General features: G+C 53.0%; 1 protein-coding gene across 4 annotated transcripts in view; it reads left to right on the top strand.

Annotated features, from left to right (window-relative positions):
* RAI1 (retinoic acid induced 1) overlaps nt 1-24828 on the top strand; it is a 74352-nt gene that overhangs the window by 11606 nt on the left and 37918 nt on the right. For 3 of the 4 annotated variants that reach the window (XM_027743090.2, XM_039381457.1, XM_039381458.1), the window contains exon 2: nt 23195-23275. The gene's annotated coding sequence lies outside the window, so the exon portion shown is untranslated. Of the gene's footprint in view, nt 1-22729; nt 23098-23194; nt 23276-24828 lie in introns of those variants that run through there. The other variant, XM_027743094.2, reaches the window with a different exon arrangement.

Genomic DNA, 24828 nt, shown 5'->3' with positions numbered 1-24828 from the left:
AATTTCCCATTATCATCCATGGGAGACTTTCTGTTGACTTCTCTATGCACAGAAGGGAAAACAGAGGGTTTCGTGATTCAGGCACAAACCTGGGATCTCTTCCTTTCACTGATGCTGTTGGCAAATCCTTTAGGATTTAGCCCAAATCATCCAGGGACCAAATGCTGCCATCTCTGTGCCACTGATAGGGCACAAGGGGATGCACCACTTGGCAGGAGTGAATCCCTAATTGTGCTGTGCCAGAGTGCCCCTCAGCTGTGAGATGTAACAGTTGCTCACCCTACCTTGTGTGATGGTGGAGAAGCTAATAGCTAATAATGCCAGGGAGATGCTTCCAGATCTCTAGATAAAAGGTGCTCAAGGAGGGAGAATTATTATCAACATGGGCCAAAGAGCTACAGGGGATTCGAAATCTGTTTGTGTTTGTAGGATGTAACCACTAAGGAGGGAGAGATTGGGACAATGGAGCATGCACAGCACTAATGGAATGAGCGTAGGAAAGAGGATATCTCTGGAGACCCTTAGAAACCATTTCCCAGTGGTAAGATCTACTTGGGTTGTTTGTTCTTCTTCCCAGATGAGAGCTGCAGTCGTGGACGCTTTTATCACTTATGAGCTGGACTAGATGGAGGCTGGAGAGTGTATTGTATGGGCAAACCCGCCTGGCTTTCCAGTGGGTGGGTACGGATTTGTCCAGTCTCAGCTTCCATTTCTGGCTTTCAGAGCTGTGTTTTATGAAAGAGGAACCTGGACTGGGCATTTCAGACCTGTTTTTCAAGCTTACGGGGTGCAGGTTTGGCCTCTGGTAGAGGTGCAAGGGCATGACTTGGGCACCTTGAGGGTGCAGTGGAAGGGTTGTTCAGGGTGAGCTCATCCTGTCCCAACTTGGGATGGAGCCTTGGGATATGGATTGGGCTGAGGTGTGGATTTAGAACAGCTCCACGGTAGCATCTGGTGGTTCCTTACAGCCATTTCACTCAGAGATTCCCTTCTTCCAGCTGATTCACTCGTTTCTTGATGAGGTGACAGTAAAGCTCACTCAGGCTCCACATACTAACACACCGAGATCCAGGCTGGAGACTCCTTACAAGCTCTGAGCCCGGTGGGGCCAGGGACTGTACAAACACAGGTTGTCCTGTGAGATTAAAACCAAGCTAGGCAAGCTGCTGTTTGTTGTCTGTGGTCTGGCAGTGCTGAGAGACCTGTACATTGCTGTGCAGAGCATTGGGCAGGCAGGTAAGACACAGTCAGCATCCATCCCGGCTCCCCTGGAGCGTACATCCTGCTTGCCCACAGATCCTCCCTTCCATCCTGCTCCAAAATCACGTCGCCTTTCCTTTGCGCCCTGAGACAGCCCCATTTTGTGCTCAGGGGAGCTGCAGCCTCTCTCACTGGAGACCTGCAACACACCATGCTCTTTTTTTTCCCCTCTCCTGTCCTTTTTTTTTTTTTTTTCCTCTCTCCTGGACACTTTACTTAGGTTCTTTCTTCCCTCTCATTTTCTCTACCATCAAATGAAAGCCATTCAGACCAAAACGGTTCAGTCTGCTCTTTGTGTCTGGAAAACAGAACACCAAAGACAGCTGGACCTACCCGAGATGGCCACGGCCGTGGCAACAGTGGCTCTTTGTTAGCGCTGTTGTCTCTGCCCCTATCTCCAGTGTCTGGGGCCCTGTCTCTTTAAAGCTTTAGTGTGCTGTGTCAAAGCCAACAGAGAGTTCAGCTTATTAATGGATTCGCTAGGTTAATATCCCAACAGTTTGGTGTGGTGGTTTTTTTTTTCCCTTTCCACCAGCATAATTTAGAAAGAGGGGGAGGGGGAGAGAAAGATAACCCAGTCCCATTTCTGGGGAGGAGGGCACGGCATGGCTCATTGCTTTGGAGAAATGGAGCTGGAATGGTTGGTCGGGGCCACGAGAAGGTGGTGGCCCAGCCCTTCGCCTTCCTGTCTGTATGTACATCTCTCTCTATCTCCTTCTCCTGCGGGGTTCCCTGCATCAAAGCTTCTTCCAGTTCTTATGCTAATGAGGTGCATTAATGCTTAATGACTGTGAACAGGCTTGTTTAATTGCACCTATCTGAGCAGGAGGCACGTTGCTGTATAAGAGGGAACGACCATGTAAGCAGCTGCATGCCCTCCTGGACAGTCTTAATTACATGTAAAACTGATGTGATCTAAACCACCAGGCTGGTGATTAGTTTAGTGAGGCAGGTGGTACTTTGCAATTCAGTGCCTCAGAAACTCTAGAGCAAGTGAGATCAGATTCTTTCGTAGGCTATGGAGGATAAGGCAAGCCCTGATCATCCTTGAATTTGATGTTGGGTGGGGACAAGCACGGCATAGTAGATTAATTTAATTAATTTATTGCAGTTAGTTTGCAAAGACATTATCCGCCAGCGTCTGTGCAGAATACTGAGCAGTCCCATTAATGCAATGCTATTTTGCCTGTAAATCCTCTCCCCCCGCCCCTTACAGGAGGAATGAGCTGCGATGGTCTCAGCTTTCTGCAGCGTTATCTCGCGCTGGTTGAATACGACTGATTGTCTGAACTACAAAGGGGCCCGGCTAATGCAAAGCCATCCCTATTGGCACCAGACCTAGATTAATGACTCTGCATGCATTGACTTGGCTCCAAACTGGATTTCCCTAAAGCAGCTCGCTGCTGTCTGCACTCCCGTATCCTCTAACCGGGCTGGGATTGTTGGGCTGGCGAGAGCCGTGGATCTGGGAGCACCTCCAAGTGGGAAGGCTGTGGATTAGGGGTGCGCAGGTATGAAGGTACCTGTTATCGCCAGCCATCTGCTGCTCATTACCCGGCCTCGCGGCTTGTGGTTGTTTGTTTTGCTTTTATTCACCGGAGGGGGGATGTTTTTTTAAAAACAAAACAACCTTTTTTCAGAAATGGCTTTGGGCAGGGGAGAAAACTGAATCCAGCAGGATTTTGGGGTCGGTTGTGCTCCCAGGATAGGTATCTCTTGACTGGGTGGATGCTCAGCCCTTCCCCATCCCCAATCCGGGCTCTTCCCCTCGGCTCCTCTCCCTTGGGCACTTCCTCCCTGTTGCTGTCCCATGAACTCTCTGATCTCCCCTCTCCCTGCCCACCCGGGCCCCAGCCAAAGCTCTTCCTGACGTTACTCCCACAACAACCACTTCCTTCCCGTCCCGGCAGCCCCCAGCTCCGCAACCGTCCCTGCCCGGCCCCCGCTATCTCCCTGAGACCCCTCTCCTGCTCCTGCACTTCCAACCACCGCTGTTTATTTTGTAAAAGGGCTCAGAGGCTCTTTCTCCTGGAGTGAATCCCATGGCCGCAGGGCTGCCCGCGTGGGGGGGTCACTCAGCATCTCACTTCCACCATGAGAGCCTTCTGCTGGTGTCCACAATACCCACAGGGTTTTGGGATCAGAAACCCACCACCTGGGACATATTTTAACCAACACACCAGGACCAGCTCCCCAAAGCAAAGCATCCCCCCAGGCCTGACGTGCTTCAGGCTCAGCAGGGAGGGATGGCCTGGCCATGGCAGCCGCCTGCGTGTGGTGGGAAGGTGGCAGGGCGGGAGCTGGGGAATAGGTAGAGGAGGTGTGTGGTGGGGGATGAAAGTGCTGTGGTGTTTTCCATGGTGTCTTCCTCGGTCTCTTCCTCCCAGTCAACATGTTTGCTGGGAGGAGAACGCACGTGGCCATGGTGGGGGCAGCAGCTGAGGACAGGGGCTGGCAGGAGGAGACACAGTGAGCCTGAGGGGAGAACAGGGACCTGCCTGGTTTTGACTGAGAGCTCTCCCTCCACGGGAGCAAGCCCCACTCTGAGGGGCTGGAGCTGCCTGTCTCCCTGTGGGGAAGAACAGCAGCTCCTCTGCCACCTGCCTTCCCCTCGCACACCCCACCATGGCTGTTCCCCTCCTCGTCCCACCAAGGCACATTTTGCTGCACCAACACTTGGCCTTGCAATGGCTCTGAGGCAGACTTCGGGTGGAAAAGCAGACTTTTCCTCTCAGAGAAGCCACCCTAAGTGCAACCCTGTGGTGGTGGCACCAAGACAGCCCCTGAGCATCGTGGCATTGCTGCTCCCAGGGACCACCCGAGACCTGGCTGCGGTGGCAGTGTCACGGCCACCCACAGTGCCACCACTTTAAGTGGGAGCACCCCGAGACACCCCACCACTGTGAAATCAGTTTTGCTCTCCTGAAGAGAGATGCTGTGAAACCAGTGCCGTGTCAGGGTGCATCCCCTGGGGGGGGCTCAGCCCTGCCCTGTGTGCGGGTGAAACACCCTCGCACTGAACCCCCAGCCTGAGCAAAACCTTTTTTTAGCAGTCCCCTATTTGCCAAGCGTACTTCCTTTCTTTTGATTCTTACCACCTACATACAGTCTGACTGCAACAGCAAAAAAAAAAGGGGGGGGGGAAGAATTGCAACATTCAGTTGAAGGCTTTTCTGTCTAATGACGTTAAATTTATTAACCAAAACTCCAGCTGCACCAGGCTGGGATCTAATAATATTCAGGCTATGGAGACATCAAGTAGAAAGGAGCTTAAAGCCCTTTTTATTTCACAGTAAAACTGTCAGTAAATAACTGGATTGTCTTGAGACTGAGAAAATGGGGATTTATCTTCCTGAACATGAAAAGTGTGCTTATTTTTTTTTATCAGCTTCAAAAAGCCCCAGCAACCTTGATTTTCCTTCCACACCGTTCTCAGCAGCTCTGCCAAGCCCCAAAACCACACAAATCAAGAGACAGGCTCTAAAGATATTTTTAATTAAATTAATTCCTTTTCCTTCCTTCCCCATTTCTCCCTTGTCCCCTCCTCCATCCTCTCTTTCTCTCTCCCTGTGTCCCCAGCTAATGACTTCTAAGCACTGTGACATTTCAGCACTGGCTGTCACTAACACCACACCTCCGTGCTGGTTATAAATTGGGCACAGAGACATAAAATTCCCTGCAGAAGGTCCCCGTTTGATGATATTCTCCGAGGTAAATCTCCAATAGCTCCCTGTTTTCTTTAATAACGCTAATAGGCATAGATTAATTAAACTGTTATATTACTTCCTTCTTTCTACCAGCACCAGTTAGAAATCTTATTACCTGCTCCTCTCTGCTTGCCTTTTCCCCAAGGTGGTTATATTCCAACCAGTTACCAAGGTTTCTCAGAGCCTGTAGCACAAGGTGAAACAGCAGACAGCGTCTCCATGAGGCTGGATCCTGCTCCCAGCCCTTGGCTCCCAAACCCCACCGACCTCGGCAGAGCCCGGGTGGGTGTAAGCGGGGTCAGGATTAAGCCCGGTTTGTCTGAAGAGGTTCTGTCTTGAAAGCAACAGCAGGGCTATTGTTGAGTCTGGATGCCCACTCTAAAAGGGACCACAGCTGTAGGAAAGGGAATTGTATACATCCATCAACTCCTCCAGGGCCTCAGGATGTATTAGTTAAGATTGCGGGATAGCATGTCTCGGCTCCACTGAAGGGCTCCTTTGAATGACATGTTGGATATACTGTTGCACATCTGGCCGCTGTATTATTGAATTGCTCCTACGGTTGCATTTTCCAGACCGCGGGAATGTGTTGGTTCAGGAGTTGGGGGGGAAAGGATGAAGGGGACAACATGTGGGAAAATTAGAGGGATGCATCCCGCGGGGTGGGGTGGGTTTGGATGGAGCCGCGTGGTGGAGGCGGGGAGGGAAGGGGGGGGAGCGAGGCAATGCTTTCACACAAAATGCCGTGTTGCCATTTGAAATCCACTCCAGAGCTTCCTGCTCTAATTAAATTTGTCACCATCGTTACTATAATGCCTGCCATTCCTCCGGTGCTTTTTGTTCTCAGGGATCCCAAAACATGACAGAGGCAAGGGCAGATCCTCTGCGTTTCCTCTGCGGGAGGTTTTTCAGAGCAAAACAGGGAAAATACAGTTGTAGGAGCTGCTTTGGGGCAGGAGCACAGCCACTCCTGCTCGGGGGACACTGAGGCTGGGGAAATCTGCACAGCTCTTGATGGTCTTTTCCAACCTTAATGATCCTATGCCTCCTGGGACTGCTAATTTGCAGGCACTTGGGTGAGCACCCTGAGAAGACCTTTTGAAGCAAAGAGCCCTTCTTGGGCTTTCACTTGGCTCATCCCACTCTCGGCCCCTCTGGACCTGCAGAGAGCCCAATGTCCCTGAGCCACCTCTGCTCTTGGCACTGCATATGCCCGCTGGCCACTGCCAACCTGCCAAGAGATGCCCCGTATGGCTGCTCTGTGCCGCTCTGGGGCAGGAGGAATTCACTAATTACTCACAGCTCTTAATATGGCCCCTGAACGCTGCCAGAGTGGCGTGAAGGGCTCAGAGCAGGAGACACAACCTGCTCCATCGTGTCTTCTGTGTCAGCTTGCAGCGAACTGAATGCAAAAAGGCTGTCTGAGCTGCAAACAGCAGAGCCCTTGGAAATTTAAAGGTGCAGAGCACAGAAAACAAAGGCGTTTGTGCTGCTGAATATTCATCCTGGCGTCTGATCCTGCCAGGAGCGAAGCCCGCACAGCTCCCCTGAAAGCTGATGGGAGGGAACCTTGGTCTCAACCTCATCTTGGGCTCCAGCCCAAATCTGAGGGGGGAGAGCAAATTAGTCCTTAATGCACATATATCTTAGACTAAAACCTGATAAGGGAACTCTCCTATGTTAATTTACCTGAGTTATTTACTATACTGATTGCTGAAGGTACTCTGATTAGCGCATGAAATATTTCTATACCTTCGGTCTGATTAACCCATATCTGCAAAATAAATATTTGTCTCATTATAGTTATGCGATCGTGCAATCAAAGACCCCATCATAATGGGAAAAGGAGAAGTATCCATGTGGAAAAGGCAGGGAATGGCGACACAGAACAGCAGGTTGGAGAGCGGGGAGATGAAAAGCAGGGGCATGCCTGGAGGGGGAGGCTCAGTGGTCCCAGCCTCTGGCTGGAGGGGAGTTGAAATGCCGGGGAGGGCACGGGGAGGGCACGATTCTCCTCCGGTTTCACCGGTGCTAATTGGGACTAATTCCGTTTGACTCAGCAGCGTTGCGCCAGTCCCAGGGAGAGGAGGGTCAGACCTTGGGAATCACAGGGGTGAGTCCCAGCAGGCTCCCAGCCTCCGGCTTTTTTGAAACAGAAGCAGGGAGTTCCCGGCAGCGCGGTGCGTGTGCCAGTCTCCCAGACGAGCTCTTAAAATAGCCCAGCGCACCAGGCTGTGGCACCGGGGGAGAGCGCGGAGGATGAAGTGTTCAGTCTTCCTGGCCCAGATCCGGGGAGAGGGGGGTTGGCAGCTCCCTGCCCAAGGCGAAGGTGGCTTAAAGTGTGATTTGGGGACATGGGCAGCTGTCACCCCACACCCAGGTGGCAGGGAGCAGAGGAGTCATCAGCTGGCGATGCCGGCACCACCGAGCATGCTGGACATCCTCCCTCAGCAAGGGGAGCTGTAAGTCATCTGGAGGAGAGGATCCCCCCTCTGCTGTTACAGGGCTGTTTTGCATATGCTCCGTGAGGAAAAGAGAGGAGTTTTATTGTGGCTGTACAGAAGAGCTAAGTCAAGAGGCTGCTTTATGGCTGGCGGATCCCAGCGTGGAGAGCCAGGCATCCCAGATGCAGCATATAGCAAAGCCTGGCAGCGTCGTGGAGCACTGCTGCAGCACTGCTCAGAGAAAGAGCTGAAGTCATTTTTCTTCTAAGGGCAGGGGGTAGTGGGGAGGAAATATGAAGGCAGCCCTGTTGCTAAGGAAATCTGCTCTTTGTACGGTTGTACATTTAGGTAATGCTAATGAAAGGCCATATAGTAGCGAGGTGCGGATGTCAGCACTGTGCACTCCTGGATATTTGATTAGCATTTCTTTGACTTTGCCTCCTCTAACAGAAATACCTGAGTACATGGACATTAGGAAAACAAAATCCCCCCCTTCTCCTCTGCCAACAGCCCAACGTTACGCAGAGAAAGGAAAAACCAAAATAAGACACTCCATAATGAGTATGTGTTTTTTTCCCCCCGCGCACACCCTGGAGAGGATGAGAGCAAACATGTGATGAGAACAGAAATAGTCACATCACTTAATGCATTGCTGGACGGGACCCAGCCAGCACAGCGATGAACCTGGCGTGAGACCCGAGAGCAGCAAACCATCATAGCATCCCATTTAATGGCTGATGGCCCACAGATGTTTTAAACCTCGAGACTGCATCTCTCAGAGGTTTCCCTTTCGACTCAAGCATCAGCAGGCAGCTTTTGGAAGCAGAGGCTGTGGATGCTCTATCCAGGGACCCAGCACATCTGCGGATTAGCTGGTGCGTGTGTATGTGTGTGGCATCTGAGCCCGGATCCGGTGATGTGGCTTAGGAAGCGGGAGAGGACCCACACTGCTGCTGCAGAGCACCATGTCCTGCTCTTGAGCATCACTGGAAGAATGAGTCAGCCTTTTTCCTTCACACGGGGGTCGAGTGGCTGCCCCTGTCTGAGTGTCACTAATAAAAGCACCCAGAAATGGAAGGGCTCTGTGCTTGCATGGCGTGCTTGTGACAGTCTTAAAGACCAGCTGCTCTGCGTGAGACTTCCAGAGAGCGAGAGCGTTTGAATGAAGCCCTTATATCTCTCTCTTTTTCTTTTTCCCTTTTTTTTCTTGCCACACAGTGCAGCGTGGGCTCTGTTCCTCCTCGCCTTTTGCTCTTGCTCCCTGGGGCAGCCCGCTGTGTCTCAGAGGCATGAGGAGTGAGTCCTCCCGGGAGTCCTCCAGCTCGTGTGAGGAATGGCCCCTTGGGGGCTGAATCCAGCAGTGGGGCCCCGAGGTGGCAGTGGCGTCTGTGAGTGTCTCTCCTCAATGACAGCAGCGCCTGGGACAGAGATTTTGGAGGTTTGCACGCCTTCACTCCCTCCCTGCCAGCACCTGCCCCTCCCTCTTGCCGTTGTGCAACATCCCAAGGGCAATTACAGCAATGCTTACGTGGAGGAGTGATATTGGGAAAGTATTTAGTCATTTTAACTGTTCTGCTGGCGGCTCCCCTCCCTTAAGGTGGTTCCTATTTCTTCTTCTCCCTCTCCCAGCATTTCATGGCAACTCCGTGGCCCAGTGACCCTTCTTGGTGCGTCCTTGGCTACAGAGGGCTCCTCTTGGCGAGGGGGAGCACACATTCCCACGGAAGAGCCACATTCCTGTCAGATAACACTTTTCCTTTCCTTTCCTTTCCCCATCCCTCACGTGCTTATTACAGTGATTTTAAAGCTTCCGCCCCTGTACAGCAATGGAGGGGGGGGATGTTTTTGAAAGCAAAAGTAAGAGGCAGGAGGAGGCAGAGCTTCTCCTGCTCTCAGAGGCTTCTGGACGCTTCTCTGTCTCCATCCCTGGAGTGATTTTCCCCGGGCCCAGTGTAAACAAGGCAATCCGTTACGGCAGTTTGAGCGTTACTCCACAAACACGCCGCTGGTCCCTGCCCCCACCGCAGGCTCCCTCTGCTCCTGCTCTTCCTGCTGCTGTGCCGTGAGCCTTGGCTTGGCACAGGGGTTATCAGATGCTCGACCACATGTGGGAGTGACCTCCGAGCATTGGAGGGTGAGGAAAACTCCCGCGGGAACCGGAGTTGAGCCTTCACAGCCCCATCACTCACTGCACTCAGCCCGGCTTGGAGGGTCAGTTGCAAAACTGGGGAGCGTTCAGGGAAGTTTCAGAACACTGATGCACTCCCAAGGAAACACATGGAAGAGTCCTGGGTACTGTTTATCCTAAAAAGATGGTGAAAAGAAGAGGCCGCAGTGAAAGAAGATAAGCTCACGTGTGCACAAGAGCAACACTAGAAAATACATGATTAAGGTTACAAAGTCAGGCATGGAGCGTGTAAGAAATCCTGGAATTAAGGACACCTGAGCGGCTTATGGCCGCGGAATGCCGTGCATTCATTAGGGCACAGTCTTAATTCTGTGGTCGCAAGGTGTTCCTTCCTGTACAGGGGCTTTTCCTCAGGAAGTATGGGATGGATGGAATTTGGTTGAAAGCAGCTCAGTGTCCAGTTTGTGACACTATTCTGTCTGCAACCCCAGTGCCTCGTTCGCTGTGCATCGTGCAACTCCTGCTTGGAGGGAGAAATTTTTCCTCCTGGACTATCCCAAAATGCTAAGCCTGCTCTTGCCTCTGGCTTTCCCTTCCTTCCCTCTGTCCCACCTCCATACTACTCAGTGGCTGGCAGGGGGGAATAGCAGGACCCTCCCCAGCAATAACCCTTTTGGGGAGGGCTGGCTTTGCCCTGGGACCCCGGAGCAGGAGGGAATACACTCTGCAGCTCCAGGAGGGCTGATGCAAGTGCAGCCCACGTGCTTCACACTGCCAGCATTTGATTTTCCATCTGTTTTTTGTTTTGGTTCAGTTAAAGCAGAGAGGAGAGGTGGGTTTTGGTGTGAACCTCCTGTCTGTCTGCATGGGGTGTGTGGGACAAAGGCAGCTTAGCGCGGAAAGCCCCAGAAGCACCCCAAGGAGTGGGCTGGGGGACTTAGAAGACATCGTTTCTCCAGAAGCTGTGGGAAAAGTGTATATTTAGGAGAAGCAACCTTGCAGCCTGCTGTATGTATTCACTGTCTGAGAGTTGAGCCAGCCAGAGCCTGGAGGGGACAGATGGAGGAATTAAGGACATCTCAGCTGGGCAGCAGGACCAAGGGATGCTTGCAGGGAAGCTGGCTCCCACACCTGAACCACTTTGGAGACAAGGCTGGGAGTTACCCAAGCTTTTCTTAGCAAGAGAGCCCTCCACCGGAATAATGTGTTGTGGACATAAAAGGAGATCTGGAGAGGGAATATTTTCACCCTGGAAGCTGCTAAGGAACTTGCATTTAGCTGCTAGCAATCTGTTTCAAACTGGGTTCCTGTCCCAGGAAAGAGAAAGCAGAGCAGTCTCGCTGTGCAGACCGACTATAAATTCTTTCCTGGCTTTGCTGGGGAAAAACAATGTGCTCTCAGTGAAAACCTCCCAGAAATCCAGGACGTGGGTATTTTATATGTCAGCTCTCAGCCACTTTGGAGAGAGCAGCTAAGGAGACCAGTCAAGTAGATCCCCTGACTTTTATTTACAGGCAAGTCAGTGGAGTGTCTGGCGAAGGACGGAGATGCTGCTGCCCTTGCTGAGCTGGGCAGGTCACGGTGACACACGCGTGACCATGGGAGAGAGGCTGGGAAACCGTTCCTGAGAGAAGAGATTTGAGAGGGATATGTATAGCAGAGCACAAAACTCAAAAGCCACGGTGAAACTTTGCATTTAGATGCCTGCAGCAGCAGCCTGGGGAGCTTTCCGTGAGGACCGATACATTTCCCGCCTCACGGCATTTGCTTAGAAAGTATTCATAAATATACCCGCCACTACTAACCATCCTTTTCTGCTGGGAATTGCCATTAGCAGCTAAATTCAGTGTTTTACATATAAAAAGCATTGAGACTTAATTCTGTGCGATGCTTTCTTCTGAGTCCTTGTAGAAGACAGAACTCCAGGCTGGATTTCGGCTGAGTTACAGTGAGGTGTTGGGAAGCAGGGGTTGCATTGCTGCACCCAGGAGGTGCATGTGGTGTGGTCAAGAGAAGATGCCACGAAGGATGGGGTGTACTCCCCAAAGGTGGAACCGTTAGACTTGTGAGTTGCTGCACATGGAAGCAGCTTCCATGAAATGTACACAAACAACTCACTGGGAGACCAAAAATGGACAGGGCTTTTTGGATGCAGCAAGACTCCTAAAATCACAGAATGGTTTGATTTGGAAGGGATCTTAAGGCTCATCTCATACCAATCCCTGCCATGGGCAGGGACACCTTCTACAGGTTGCTCCAAGTGCCATCCTGCCTGGCCTTGAACACTTCCAGGGATGGGGCAGCCACAGCTTCTCTGGGCAACCTGTGCCAGGGACTTACCACCCTCACAGGGAAGGATTTCTTCCTAATGTCTAATCTAAAGCTGCCCTCTCTCAGTGAAGCACATCCCTGACTCTCATTATCTCATCATGTTGCAAATTCCTGCTGCAGCACAGGGGGTCATGTGAGATGTTCAGCCTTTGGGATAGGGAGGGAGATTCCTGTTCCCTCAGCCACTTTCTCAGCAGTACCTGGACTTGTCCAGCCGAAGTTGTCCTCGTGCCAAAAGGAGCACAGAGCGAAAGGCCCCATGGAGTTGCTGGTTTGGAAGGAGATGCAGTCTCATGCTCCAGTCTGCGGAGGAGTTTCCAAACACGAGGTATTAGGATGGGATTTCAGTGGAAGCGGATTATCCCATTTCTCTCTTCTCTGAGCACATTTCTCCCACTGAAGCAGCACATGACAGGCAGGGCAGCCGAGGCAGCCAGCAGGGCAGCTCTTATGCCGTGCCTGCCAGAGGGGACTGAGCCCAGAGCTCTGGAGGGTTCTCTGTGTTCCCAGTGTGGCTGGAGCAGGAGCAGGGATGGCAGGAGAGGGATGGAGGGGGAGCAGACGGCGGGCATGGAGCTGTGGTGCTGGATGGGCGGCACAAAGCGCTGTCAGAACAGCAGGGACTCCGCTGGCAACGGCTGCAAATGGAGATGGAAAGGGCTGGAGAGGAAAGGACACGACACAGCTGGTCCCCTTCGGCTTTGATCTTGAAAGCAAAGGGGTGTTGGCCACAGAGCAGAAGCGGGAAAGAAGGGGGGTGACTCATAAAAATAGTGGTGTTTCCATGAAGATGCTGTTACCTGAGGACAGGAAGGAGGAGGGACCTCGCCTGCAAATGTGGGGGGAGCTGGAAGAAAAGATCCCCCTTATGCAGAAATATCCAGCCTGCTTAGGAACATGGAGCTGTTTGCTCTGGAGCCAGAGGGTTGGTTGTTTGCTGGGAGTTGCTGGTTTTGTGCAGAGCAGAAGGTGGTTTGTATGCTTGTTGCTTCAGGGCAAAAAAAGGGAGAAAAATAAAGGAAGAGCTGGTTTTCTTGGAGGCCTGGGTGGAGATGCCTTCGGAAGAGAAAAGAGGGATCTCCTTTGTAACAACCCATCCTGGGCCTCTACATCCTTCCTGCTGCTGGATGAGGGAGTGTGTCAAGGGGGATGATCCAACCCTGGGTAGCTGGGGAGGAGTCAAACACACCCCAGGATCTTCAGTCAGAGACTCTGGCCATGGGAGGGCTAAGGTTTGGTCTTTCTGACCACCACGGGGTTTGTGCTGGGGAGAGGGTTGTGGTTTACTCACGGGCACGTAGATTTGTTCCGCATACCTGTCCCTTCCTCTCACAAGTGATAGATGTGCCCTGTCCTGCACAGGAGGATACGAGAAGGATGGGTGATCACGGCTGAAGCCTGCCCCGCACCAAAACAAGCTCAAACTTTCTCTCTCTGCCCCCTCCATGAGCCCTTGGGGGATTCCAGCTCACAGAAGCCTTATTTGCAGCGTCGGACCAGCTCTAATTTTTATCCTGGAGGCAAAAATCACTGGAAATAACGCTTCATCACTCTGAAGGTCCTGACACCACCCTTAACCACCACATCACGAACCTCCCGTCGCAATTGTGATCTGCGTATGTGTCAAATCTTGCCTCGCAGATAAAAGCTGCTCCACAGGCACCTTTTGTACTAAAATACGGAGCCTTTAAAATGTGAAAGAAACAACAAAATGTAGGACGCCACACAAAGCTGACCCACTGGGGACTGGGAGGGGGGGAAAAACCCGCAAGAAGGAGGGCTTGACACACAAAAATTGTTTTGTTAACAAAGCATCATTGTTCCACTCTGAATCGGTTTGACTGGAGTGGTAGAAACACCCCATCTGGAGACAGATGGAGAGTTTTCTGGCTAAAGAGACGGCGGGAGGAGGGCCGGCTGACAACCCAGCAGATAGCATTGTCTGCTGCTACCTTGGCAATGGAGAGGAGAAAGGGCGGGTGGAAGATTAGGCGTCCCCCGTGCAACCTGCCCGTCGCGCCGGATCCCTCCGGAGGAAGGTGTGTGCCCAGGTTGGCAGCTCACACCTCGGGATAAATCCTCCCTCTTTTCTTTTGGGGCTGGTTGGGTGCTCACAGGGACCAGCGAGGTGTCTGGGGAGGCTGCAGGTCACCCTCCAAGGTGCTCTTGGTGACACGGTACCATACCACTTGTGTGCTGTGCCACGGCTTTGTGTGGTGTGGGTTTAGCAGCACTGGGGGACCAAAGTGGAAGCGGCTTCCCAAGGTGAGCGCAGAAGGCTCTTGGATGGGTCTTGCCACTAACTTCCAGGAGAGCGGGATTTGGCCTGCTGGGAGGATGCTGAGTGGAAACCAGCACAGTCAGAGCTGCTGGGAGTGAAACTGGTGGCAGCAGCAAGAACTGATGCAATGCCAGAACGCCCGGGGATGGGACATGCACGGGGTGCCCTGGTGACCCAGCAGGCCTGCAGGATGCCTGAGGACCAGCTCTTGGAATTGTCCTGGCCACCTTGCTGAGGCTGGGAATGAGTGAAGAGAAATCTGTGTTGAATGCCTGGGGCCTCTGAGCTACAGCACAGGCTAAACGTGAGTGAAGTGGTTTATGGCGCCAGGCTCTGCTGGTACATGGTGTCCCTCTGCTCGTGAGAGCTCACCAACAGCCCCTGCTCCCTCTGCTGCCTTCCATGCCTGATCGGAAACTCTGGGGTGGGTTCTGCTCCTGCCACAGCTTTGAGGGATCGTATTCTGCCCACCCTATCTGAATTCCTGATGACTTGCTAATTGTTTGACACACTCTACTTGCAATGCAAGAGACAGGCTCACGTCATCCTCTGTGGTTTGCCAGGGGAGAGTGTGAACCTCTTTTTGACTTGCCTTGAAATAGATGAAAAAGAATAGAGCTCGATATGATTAATGTGAAAACTTCAGCTTGGTTTCCTGCCTTGGCATCAGAGCTTTGGTCTTCTTAGCATCACCGTGCCTTGTTTTTTGAGGATTGGGTGCACGTGGGACCATCTGAGGGCTGATGGTGCTGGCTGTGGTGGTCCTGTGGGGGCTCCTGTGCAAGGCCTGTCCATAATCCCCAGCTGCTGGAGACATTCCAGGTTTGTGCAGCAGTCACAGAAGGATTCAGGTGGTTGCCTTGAGGCACTTCTGAGATAATACCTCAAGGGCTCATATTCAAACCCATTGGGCCTTTACAGTTGCATGGTGGAAATCTATTCAGATGAACCATGGCTTTTCAGGGAGCCACATGGGCAGCCCAGCTTGCCCACTGGCTGCAGGCAGGCAGTCACCCTTGCACAGGGGATCAGGGGACTGGCACAACTTCCATACATCCAGCAAAAAAAACCTTAGAAGTAATAAAGTACAAGGTGGGTTTGACTTTTGAGCCTCAGGGCTGCACATGCAGCAGCGTGGTAGTGGCAAGGGGTGTCCTGTTGCCCTGGTGTCCCCAGACCCATCCAGTGTGTGCCCATGAGGTTGGGAAACCGAATGCAATATTGGCTTCCCAGCCTGGTCCACTGGGTTTACCCCCTGCATCACCTGCCCTGGGACAGATCCGGCCTGGTCTGAGCAGTGCTGAGCTGGTCCAGAGGGACACGGCATGGGGTGGAGTGTGAGGGTGACAAGGAAGGTCTGTGTCACATCATGCTGTTCAATGCATGAGATCCCAAGGTGTTTGCATCCGTTGTGGCACCACAGGTGCCTTTGGGATGAAGTGTGGCCTCAGGGAGGAGAAGTGAAGGTGGTCACTGAATGCAGGATGGAGTAGTACAGGTTGGATCTATTCACCTGAGCTCTCCTACAATGTGTCATGGTTGTCCCAGCAGGAAGGGACCTGAGAGAAGCAAGATGCTTGGACAGCCATCTCCTGCTTTTGAAGCCATTTGCTTGCCCTGGGCTGCTGGGGACATTGTCCCCACTGCCTGCCCTGAAAAAACATCCTTTTGCTGTTTCGGATTTCAGCCCTGCTGCTGCACCAGCTGCACCGTGCTGGCAAGGGAGGAGAGGGGAGGTGAGGCAGGGCAGGCAGGCTCGGCTTGTGCCCACTGCTGTCACGGTGCAGAATCCTTGGCATTGCTGTGGATGCCAGGAGCCAGCCGGGGCACGGGCCCTGCCTCTGGGCGCTGGCTGCCCTAGGAGGAGGAAACAGGGTCTGGATTGCTGGTGATGCATCAAAGCATCCACGAGTAAGGTCTGACACATGCCTGGCAGCAGGTCAAGGTGCCGTTCGCTTTGCCCTTACCACTTGGAAAGCAAAGTATTTCCCTGGGGAAGTGGCATCCACCCCACCTCCGCCCCCGTCCCGCTATCCCGGCGTGAAATCTTTCACCTTGCTTTCCCCCTGTGCGGAAAGGGGAGAGAAATTCGCATGCAAGCTCTCCCGGGAAGCACAGGGGATGGATTCACCTTGCTGAGAGGCGAGGGAATCGCCGGGAAAGAGGTGCTGGAATAATCGCCGAGCGGATTAATCTGCAGCGACTCGGTTGTCGCCAGTCACCGGTGTAAAGGCGCCCGGGGAGGTCGGGCGCGTTCGGGCGGTGCTGTGCTGCTCTCTCTGCCTCCCAAACGCCTCCTGCGCCGGGCTCTGTGAATCAGCATTTCTGCAGTCGGAATGAGACAGCGGGGAAAGGCAGGAAGATGTCAGGGCACGGGGAGCCTGGCGGGGAGGAGGATGGGGGGGGACCTCGTTAAAAAGGGGCAGCCTGTGAGTTGGGGGTGGTCTCATGCCGCGGATCTGCAATCTGCTCCCACCAGGTTTTTGCTCATTACCGCCGTACTCCCCTCGTGCGCAGTGGCGAGGTAAACAAGCGCTGGGAGCGATGCCTCCCCTTTCCCGCTCGTCCCCTCCCCGCCGCCGGCGACGGGGGAATGTGACAAGCTGGCACTGGGAGAAGGCATGAAAGCGATGTGATCCGCTGCGGCTCCTGAGCCGAGAACCCGGGGAGATCCAGTTACAGCGGCGGGGTTAGAACAAAAGAGATTTGCCTCCGGGGTCAGTTCCCCTCCGTTTTCCGGGCTGTGCACATGCCAGTGTGTGCACGCGTGGGGCAGCCCCGGGCTCCGGTGGGGAGCGGAGCACCGGCAGCCCCGGGGCCCGGCTGAGCACCGGGGCTCCAATGCTCCGAAATGCTGCTTTTTCCCAAAGCAGGGAGAGAGCAGGGTGATCCCCCTGGGACAGGCCTAGAAATAGCAAGGCCAGGCCAGGCTTTGCAGTGCTTGGAAATCAGGAGCCAAGCTGGGCAGTCGGCGGTTGCCGGAGCTCCAGATTTTCCTCTGCCGAGGGCTGAGCTCTGGGGTTGGGGTGTGAGACTACCCCCTGGTCCCCATGGTTTGCTCCTGCACCCAAGGCATTTCCAGGTGACACCTCCTCCCCTCCATCACAAGGCTGGCCAGCGAGCAAAACCCCAATCCCTAAAAAGCCTTTTCTGCCCCATAACAGCTGTGCCAACACCGTGTTATCCAAGATGCCTTTAACCCGCAGCCGTGGCAGGGCCAGGGGCACCCGTGAGCCTTTCACATGTGCTGCAGGACTGGCTCCCGGAATCAGCAGGATCCTGCACCCTGGGATGCTTGTCGCTCATTTTGAGGGGGATTTGGCTTATTTGGGGGTGGGGTTTTTTTGGCATATTGCCTTCTCCCAAATGCCGCTGGGGATGAGCCGTGGAGAGCACAGATGTGCATCCCGAGCATACCACAACGAGGTTCCTGATTTAAGGACTGTGATTAACCTCTTTCCGACAGTTGCTAACCAGGTGCAGGATTGTAATGGGAAGAGGAGAAAGCTCAGTGAAAACAGCCAGTTTTCCTCCATCACCTGGAAATGCACACGGATGCCATTTTCTGCCTGGAAATCAGGCAGGGTTTAGGATTTATAAAGGGCTCAGGGACACCCTGTTTGTATCAGCACTGCTCTGTGGCTGCTCTTCAGAGCCAATCTTCTCCTTTCCTACTTGGGATCCCACAAACAAGGCATCAATGCAATATGAATCCGGCACAGGGTGTGCTGGTGTGTGGGATCGTGGGCTGTGGACTCGGGGCTCTGCATGCAGGGGTGCTAATGGGAAACAGGGCAGAAAATCACTCCAGATTTGCCTGGTCCAGGTTTCCCTGGGACCTTGTTCTTTGGAAAGCCGGGTATTGGGAGGAGAAGTGGTATTCCACAGTCAGGCATGAAAAGGGGAACCATTGCAGCTTGTGTTTTGCAGTCAAGAGTTAAACTAGGAGCTGCCAAAATTGCTCATTTTCAGGAAATCTGGTATCTGTGGGATTCAGGGCTCCTCTGGCCAGGACTACAAAAGAGCTGGAGAGGGACTTTTTCCAAGGGCATGGAGTGACAGGACAAGGGGGAATGGCTTCACACCGACAGAGGGCAGGGATAGATTGGATATTAAGAAGAAATTCCTCCCTGGAGGGTGATAAGGCACTGGCACAGAGAAGCTGTGGCTGCCCCATTCCTGGAAGTGTTCAGGGCCAGGTTGGACGGGGCTTGGAGCAACCTGGGATAGTGGAAGGTATCCCTGCCCATGGCAGGAGAGTGGGATGAGATGGTCTTTAAGGTCCCTTCCAACCCAAACCATTCTGGGATTCCGTGACTGTCTCTGGCCTCCCAGGTCAGGTTTTCACGTGTGACACAAATGCTGTATCTCACCCCAAATGCCCCTCTGGCGTCATGGTGGGGTTTAGATTGACTTCAAAGTCGCCTGTGGGTGTTTTTCAGAAGGTCACAGTCTTAACTCCTGTTCCAGCCCCTGGCTGGGTGGTTTCAGGACCCCCTCATTGTACCTCTTCCCCTTTCCATCTCCCCATCTCTTAGCTGCAGACAAATCCCTGTATTTCCCTCCAAAGAGGCTGCAGGCTGTGTTTCACACTGAGGCTCCAAATACCTTGCAGAGTCAAGAACTGTTCCTTGGGGGAGCGGCAGGGAGAGAGAGGGATGGGGGAGTGGGCAAGAGGAGACCCCCCAAAGGGGGTGAGTAGAGAATAGGTTTGGGAAATGTAAAGAGGCAGAAAAATTTATTAAAAACAATTAATAACTGCTCCAACCAAGGATTTAAACTGAAACCAAAGCCTTAGGGAGGGAGGAAATGAAGTGGCATATGATTGTTATTTTATTGCTTAATATTTTTTTTTTAAATATGATATGCTAAATGCAAATAAGCATTTGTACCGAGGAGGAGAGGGAGGGGATGGAAGACATGCCGGGAAAAGTGAGTGGGATCTAGGTTTTGCATCGTTCACTGAATTACTGGCAGGTCTTTTGTAACATCTGTTAAAAATAAAACAAACATTCATTTCCATTTCTCGCTGCCTGAGATGGCTCCTGCAAAAAAATTTCAACCTGTCCAGGAATTTGTCTTGAAAGTTGCCCTCCCTCTCCTCACGCCCCCTCTTCTCCAGGGGAGATTTCCTTCCTGGACTTCCCAGGGGCTCCATTAGCCCCACATTAAAGCCTTTTTACTTTGCTCTAAAACTCTCCATCGAAGTAAAAGGAATTCTAATAAACCGCTGGGAAGACTCTGCTATTCACTCTTTCCATGGAAACACGGCGCTGCCTCAGAGTAGAGCTCCTCTCGACGGAGCCTGGGTCACGGCAGGAGGAGACCAAGGAGGGATGCAGAGATGGTTTCCATTATAAGAGACCTTTTGAGAGAAATAATCACTGCTCTCCCACCAAGGAAAGCCTTCGAGACATCAGGGGCCTCAGCGTGGCCTGGGAGCAGGGCCAGCCTTGGAGGGGGGGGGGGTGGTGGGAAGTGGGGATGTGCTGGGCGCTGAGAAAGTCATTAAAACATCTGATTAGTGGAAATTAAGGCGCCCAGGATCAATTCCTCTTTCCTGATGGGAGGGAGGAGTCTGGAAGGGTGGATGGGCCCGGTGCTTCAGGCAGAGGCTACACGGGGGACTCGGGGCTGGGGATGTGGGTTGTGGTGAGGGGACAGAGTCATGGGAGGACATGGGTGGCTCCGTGCCCAGGGCTGTGCTGCATGGCCCAAACATCACACCAGGAAAATAGATTTTTCAAGGCCAGAAAAGGCCTGTTTGCTCTGGGAGGGGGGTTCTGGCTGTTCCCTGGGTCCCAGGCTGAGGAGGTCAGTGGATGGATCCCTACCTAAAGCCACTGTGATATAATTAATTTCCAGCCTCCTCGCAGGCACAGTCATCCCGAGTGTTGCTGTTCCAACACCGTGCTGCAAGATGAAGGATTTTATTTTTTTTTTTTTTTTTTAAGTGTGAGGAAGCTCGTTAGAAATAGCCCGAAGGGCAAAGTTAGGAAATGAAAATCCATCGGATCCGCTCAGAGCCGATGCAAGGAGCTTGATGAGAGCTGGGGCAGGGCTGCTGCTCCCTGCCTGCGAGGAGCCATCATGTGTGTGGGGTGTGTGGCACCTGGTTAGAGGTGTCACCCAGGCCAGGGGATGAGAGTGATCCATTGGGATCGTTGGGAGTGGGGCCGGGGGAGAATCAGCCAGGAAGAGGGATGAGAGGAAGATGAATGAGTAGGATCATCCCATGTGGGTGTTGGGGAGGTCCTAGGGATCTCAGGTTGGCAGAGCATGGTAGGGCCGGATGGAGGAGGAGGCTGGTGGGGAAAAGCTCATTTTCTTCGGGATGCTTTATCGTTTAGGTTGCAGTGGTGAGACACTGAGGGACCCAGAGCGCCTTTGTTTTAGCAGCTCCAGAAATGGCATTGCAATGAGTCATTATTTTTTAGCCTCTCCAGGGCAGGAGGTGCAGGATTACATCCAGAGAAGCCTCCAACTTTCATCAGCAAGGTGAGCCCTGCTCAGAGAAGGTAGGAAGAGGCTTTTGGATGGTGGTTGTGCTGGTATGTGGTAGCTCAGGATGACATCTTTGGATGCTCTGGAGCCAGACTCTATCAAGGGATTGAAACCTTCCCATCCACACCACTGTGCAGCAGCATCCTCTATGAGCTTGGAGGCTTTAATGAGTAAAGTTAATTGCTGTGATAGGTGGTGGTCTCCCACCCAGCCAGTGGTTGGGCTGAGACAGACACAGCCGTGTCACACAAACAGAGGTGATGTGGGTGTTGACACCTCGGAAATGCTGAGAAGTCATGAAATCAGCCTTTGTGAACCCGTAAATTGTAGGCGCAGAACTGTAAAGGTGCCGGAAAAATCACAGCGTTTAATAACCAGTGTTTGGTGGTGATTTAATTTGCATATGGGCCTCTCGGGGGCTTGTGATTTCAACCTTTCTCCTCACCACAGTGAGGGTTTCAGCAGAGCAGAGCTGAGGTTCTCCTGAAATCACAGGGCTCCTGGAGCCAGGAAATGACATGGATGGACCAGACTGTTGAATTTATGGGATTTTAGTGTAAAAATAACACATCCTTTAGTTGTCTCTCAGTCCCAGAGGAGAAGCTGGGGGTGTTGTCCATTGGGTCTGTCTCACCTTGGCTTTACTAGGGTGGCAGTCCCAGCCCATGGTGCCAAGTGGTGCCAAGCTCTTCCCTCTGAAGGGCAGGGTGGTTGGTGTTTAGGGGGGATAACACTGAGTCCTGGGAGAGCTGTGAGGTCCCAGCTTAGTTTACCATCCTGCAGAGAGGCGTGTGTGAAGTCAGAGGTGACTGGGAGTGTGCTGTGGTGTATTAGATACAAACAGCCAGGCTGGGTCTGGGATGGGGATGAGGGTAAGGATGAGGATGAGGAGGAAAAGGACAGGGAAGACAAGAACAAGCAGTCTGTTTTGGCAGGTGCTGGATCCCCTTATGAGGTATGGTCTGGTTTGCAGCTTGATACCTCCTATCTCAAGTAATTAACAGGGAAAAGAGAGGGCCTGGTTATCCATCCTTCAAGAGCAAGGGGTTGAATTGAAAGGCAGCGCCTTGGAAGTGGATCAAATAGCTCTCCAGCCCCCCGCGTACGGCTCGGAAACTTGCTGCCGTGCTGCGTTATCAAGGTGAACAGCTTTAGTTCAATTAACGAGAGGCTCAGAGCGGAGTCGTGGGAGGAGGCAGGGCTGGGCGTTTGCACCCTTGGGGAAGGAGCCGGGGAGCACGGAGCTGCACGGCAGCGACCCCGGCACCGCCGGCGGCGCGACACGGTTGTCCCGGTGTATCAGGGCCACCAAAGCTCTGCGTCCCCTGGCGAGGGGACCAGCTCCCCTCCTCGCCCCTGCAGCGGGTTTTATTTACCCCTTGGAAAAATCAGTGTGTGTGGAAGGATTTGCTCTTTGTTACCGTCTTCTTTTCCCCTCCTGCTAATAATAAACCTCCCCCAAAATCAATCGCTCCCAGCGATGAGCTGCCGTCAGCTCGCTGTGCACCTAAATCCCCGCAGATGATGTTGCTGGGAGCCTGCGAGCCTGGATTTTTCCTGCCGGTCGCTGCCTGGGCTGCAGCTGGCTCCGGCACGCAGAAAGCTGCAGGTGTGATTTGTTCATTTGCCTCCACCACCACCACCCCCCCGCGCTGCCTCCCTCCTGCTCTCCTTCCCTGCTGCCACCGAGCCCACCTAGCTCATCCCACCCAGACCCGCATCCCACCCTGCGCCGACTCCGGCATCTCCCCAGCGCAGCGCTGGTGTAGGGTTGGGATCTCTGGGGCTGGAGAGTGTGTGTGTGTGTGTGTGTGTGTGCGCGCTTGGAGGGGAAGGGGGGTTAATCTGATCCTACGAGGTTGGAAGAGGGAAAAAATCAAAACTATAAAGAAGGCAGCAGCCTCCTCCTTTTCCCTCTCCCCCGCTCCAGAGGATTAAGCCTACAAAAAAAAAAAAAAAAAAAGAGAGAGAGAGAAAAAAAAATGTCTGCAGCTTTCTGTTGACCCTGCATGATGGCATTTTTGCGCTCTGTGTGCTGCCTCTGCTGATTGCTATTCCTGGCACAAACACACACGCACACACACACACACACACACACACACAGCCCCAGCACGGCTCACACGGGCACGGCGAGCCCACTCCAAAATACAAAAAAAATCCCCCCAAAATCCCAAACCATTCCCAAATCCAACCCAAACCGGTGCCGCTTGGTGTCCCTGGCCACCCTGGTCTCTGCTGGGAGAGCCGCCAGCACCCGCTGCCTCTCGCCCTCTCCTCCACCCCACTTCTCACCTCGGTCCCCAGCTCCAGCGAGCACTTTCTGCCGGAGCCGCCCGCAGCCAGAGCCCTCCACCACTCCTACCGCTGGCATTACATTTTCAGGCTGGATGCTATAGGGCCGTTTCTAATTACCTTATATCCCCTAGTGGTCTATGAATAATGGTTAGTGAAGGAGCTCAGAAGGGCTGCTGAGAAGGGAAGCAAAAAAAAAAAAAAAAAAAGGGAGAATTGTGCTATTTCTCACATTTTTTTTTCTAAGGATCTAATCTGGCTACTGTGCTCTGGAAGAGGAGGAGAGCGAGCCAGCAGGAGAGAGAGGAGAGAGCGAGGACCATCGCAGGTATTGTTGCAAGCTACATCTTTGTGCTTTTTTTTTTTTTCCTCCTTTTTTTCCTGCCCTTTTTTTTTTTTTTTTTTCCTCCTGAAGGCGCAGCAGAATTGGAGGTGGTGTGGGGGGTGTGCGCGGACAGAGCTTTTTCCGGATTTATTTTTCTCTTGTGCAACTCGTGTGCCGCTGCGATTGAATGGATGCACGGCGCCGGCACCGCGGAGTTTGGGGAGGGAGGGGGATTATACGTGTGTGTGTGTGTGTGTGTGTGTGTGTGTGTGTGTGTGTGTGTGTCCGTGTCCGTGTGTCCTATTTGCAGCAGCAGCTGAGGAGCCGGGGGGTGCGTGTGGGGTGGGGTGTGTGTGGGGGGGGGGGGGTTGTTTTGCTTTTCTGGAAGTAATAAAGAAATTTGCAACCGGTCCAAAACCCCTCCTGACTTGCCGATTGATGGGTGTCTGAACAAAGATACAGCTGAGACTTGGAATATTTGTGTGTGGAAGGGATGGATTCAGTTGGCTTGCCCTGACTCCTACTTTTGCAAAGTTAAAATAATAACGGGCGCGGGGCTGCGAAAGCCTCTGCAGAGGGAAATCTTCCCAGGGAGGCTTATTTAATTGAGGAGTTATGGATGTGCATGGTTTTATACTTCCAAAAGTTGCGGCGGTGCCGCGGGCGGGCGCCTGGCTCTCCTTGCCGTTGTCTGCACGTGAGAACGCTGACTTGATGGATTTTCTTTCTTTTATTTCGGTGGCTGGCGGGGCAGGAAAAAATGGATCTAGCAGATAACCCAAGGAATCGTGGGGTTTGCACATCTGGCTGTGCCTTTGGAAAGCCCCTCGGTGGGACTTTCACCTCCCGCTCCCTTTCTCCCACGGCAAATTTTGCCTCCAAATCCTCCGTTGACATTAATAAACAAACAAACCAGGGAATAACCGTGGAGCCCGGTGAGGGGGCTTGGAGTGCTGCCGGGGGTGGGGGGGAACCGTGTGCTTTTGTTTTAAATAACGAAACGGCGATGATTGAAAACATATGAATAGGATGCAATGCAGAGCGGGTGTGTTGGGAGGGGGGGGGAAGAGCTGGAAAACTGCTTATACGACAGAAGCAGAGCTTGAATGAGTGTGGTGAGATGAAAGGCGAGGGGTCTGTCCCTCGCCTGGCTGTGAGGCTGCGGGGAGGGGGGGTGGTGGTGATTCCCAAAGGCTGAGGAATGGTCTTGGGGTGGGGAAGCTCACTGGGGGGGGGAAAAAAACCCCAAACCTGAAGTATGTGATTATATCCCATCCAACTTTGCCGGTTGCAGCGTTAATGGAGCTAATTGTGCTGGCAAATAATAAAATCAGAGGAAAATATGCCTGTGCGTGGAGGGGGGAGATGTGTGGGGAGCAGAAGCAGGTCCCAAAACCCCTCCGGCCCCCCAAAAGCGCCGGCGAGGTGGGTGATACCGAGGCGGTGTCCAAACGTGGCCGGATTGTGTTTATTTGGGCGGAAATAAAGATGGAGCAACTGCCCTGGGGAAGGCTGTAATCCCCCAGGGAACGGCTCCGAAACCACGCCGGTGTTGC

The sequence above is a fragment of the Pipra filicauda genome, unplaced genomic scaffold, assembly GCF_003945595.2.
Source record: "Pipra filicauda isolate LSUMZ 115617 unplaced genomic scaffold, ASM394559v2 scaffold226_size1812527_pilon, whole genome shotgun sequence".
In the NCBI taxonomy this organism is placed as follows: domain Eukaryota; kingdom Metazoa; phylum Chordata; class Aves; order Passeriformes; family Pipridae; genus Pipra; species Pipra filicauda.
The sequence above is the reverse complement of the archived record's forward strand: the minus strand, read 5'-3'. Positions and strand labels throughout refer to the sequence as shown.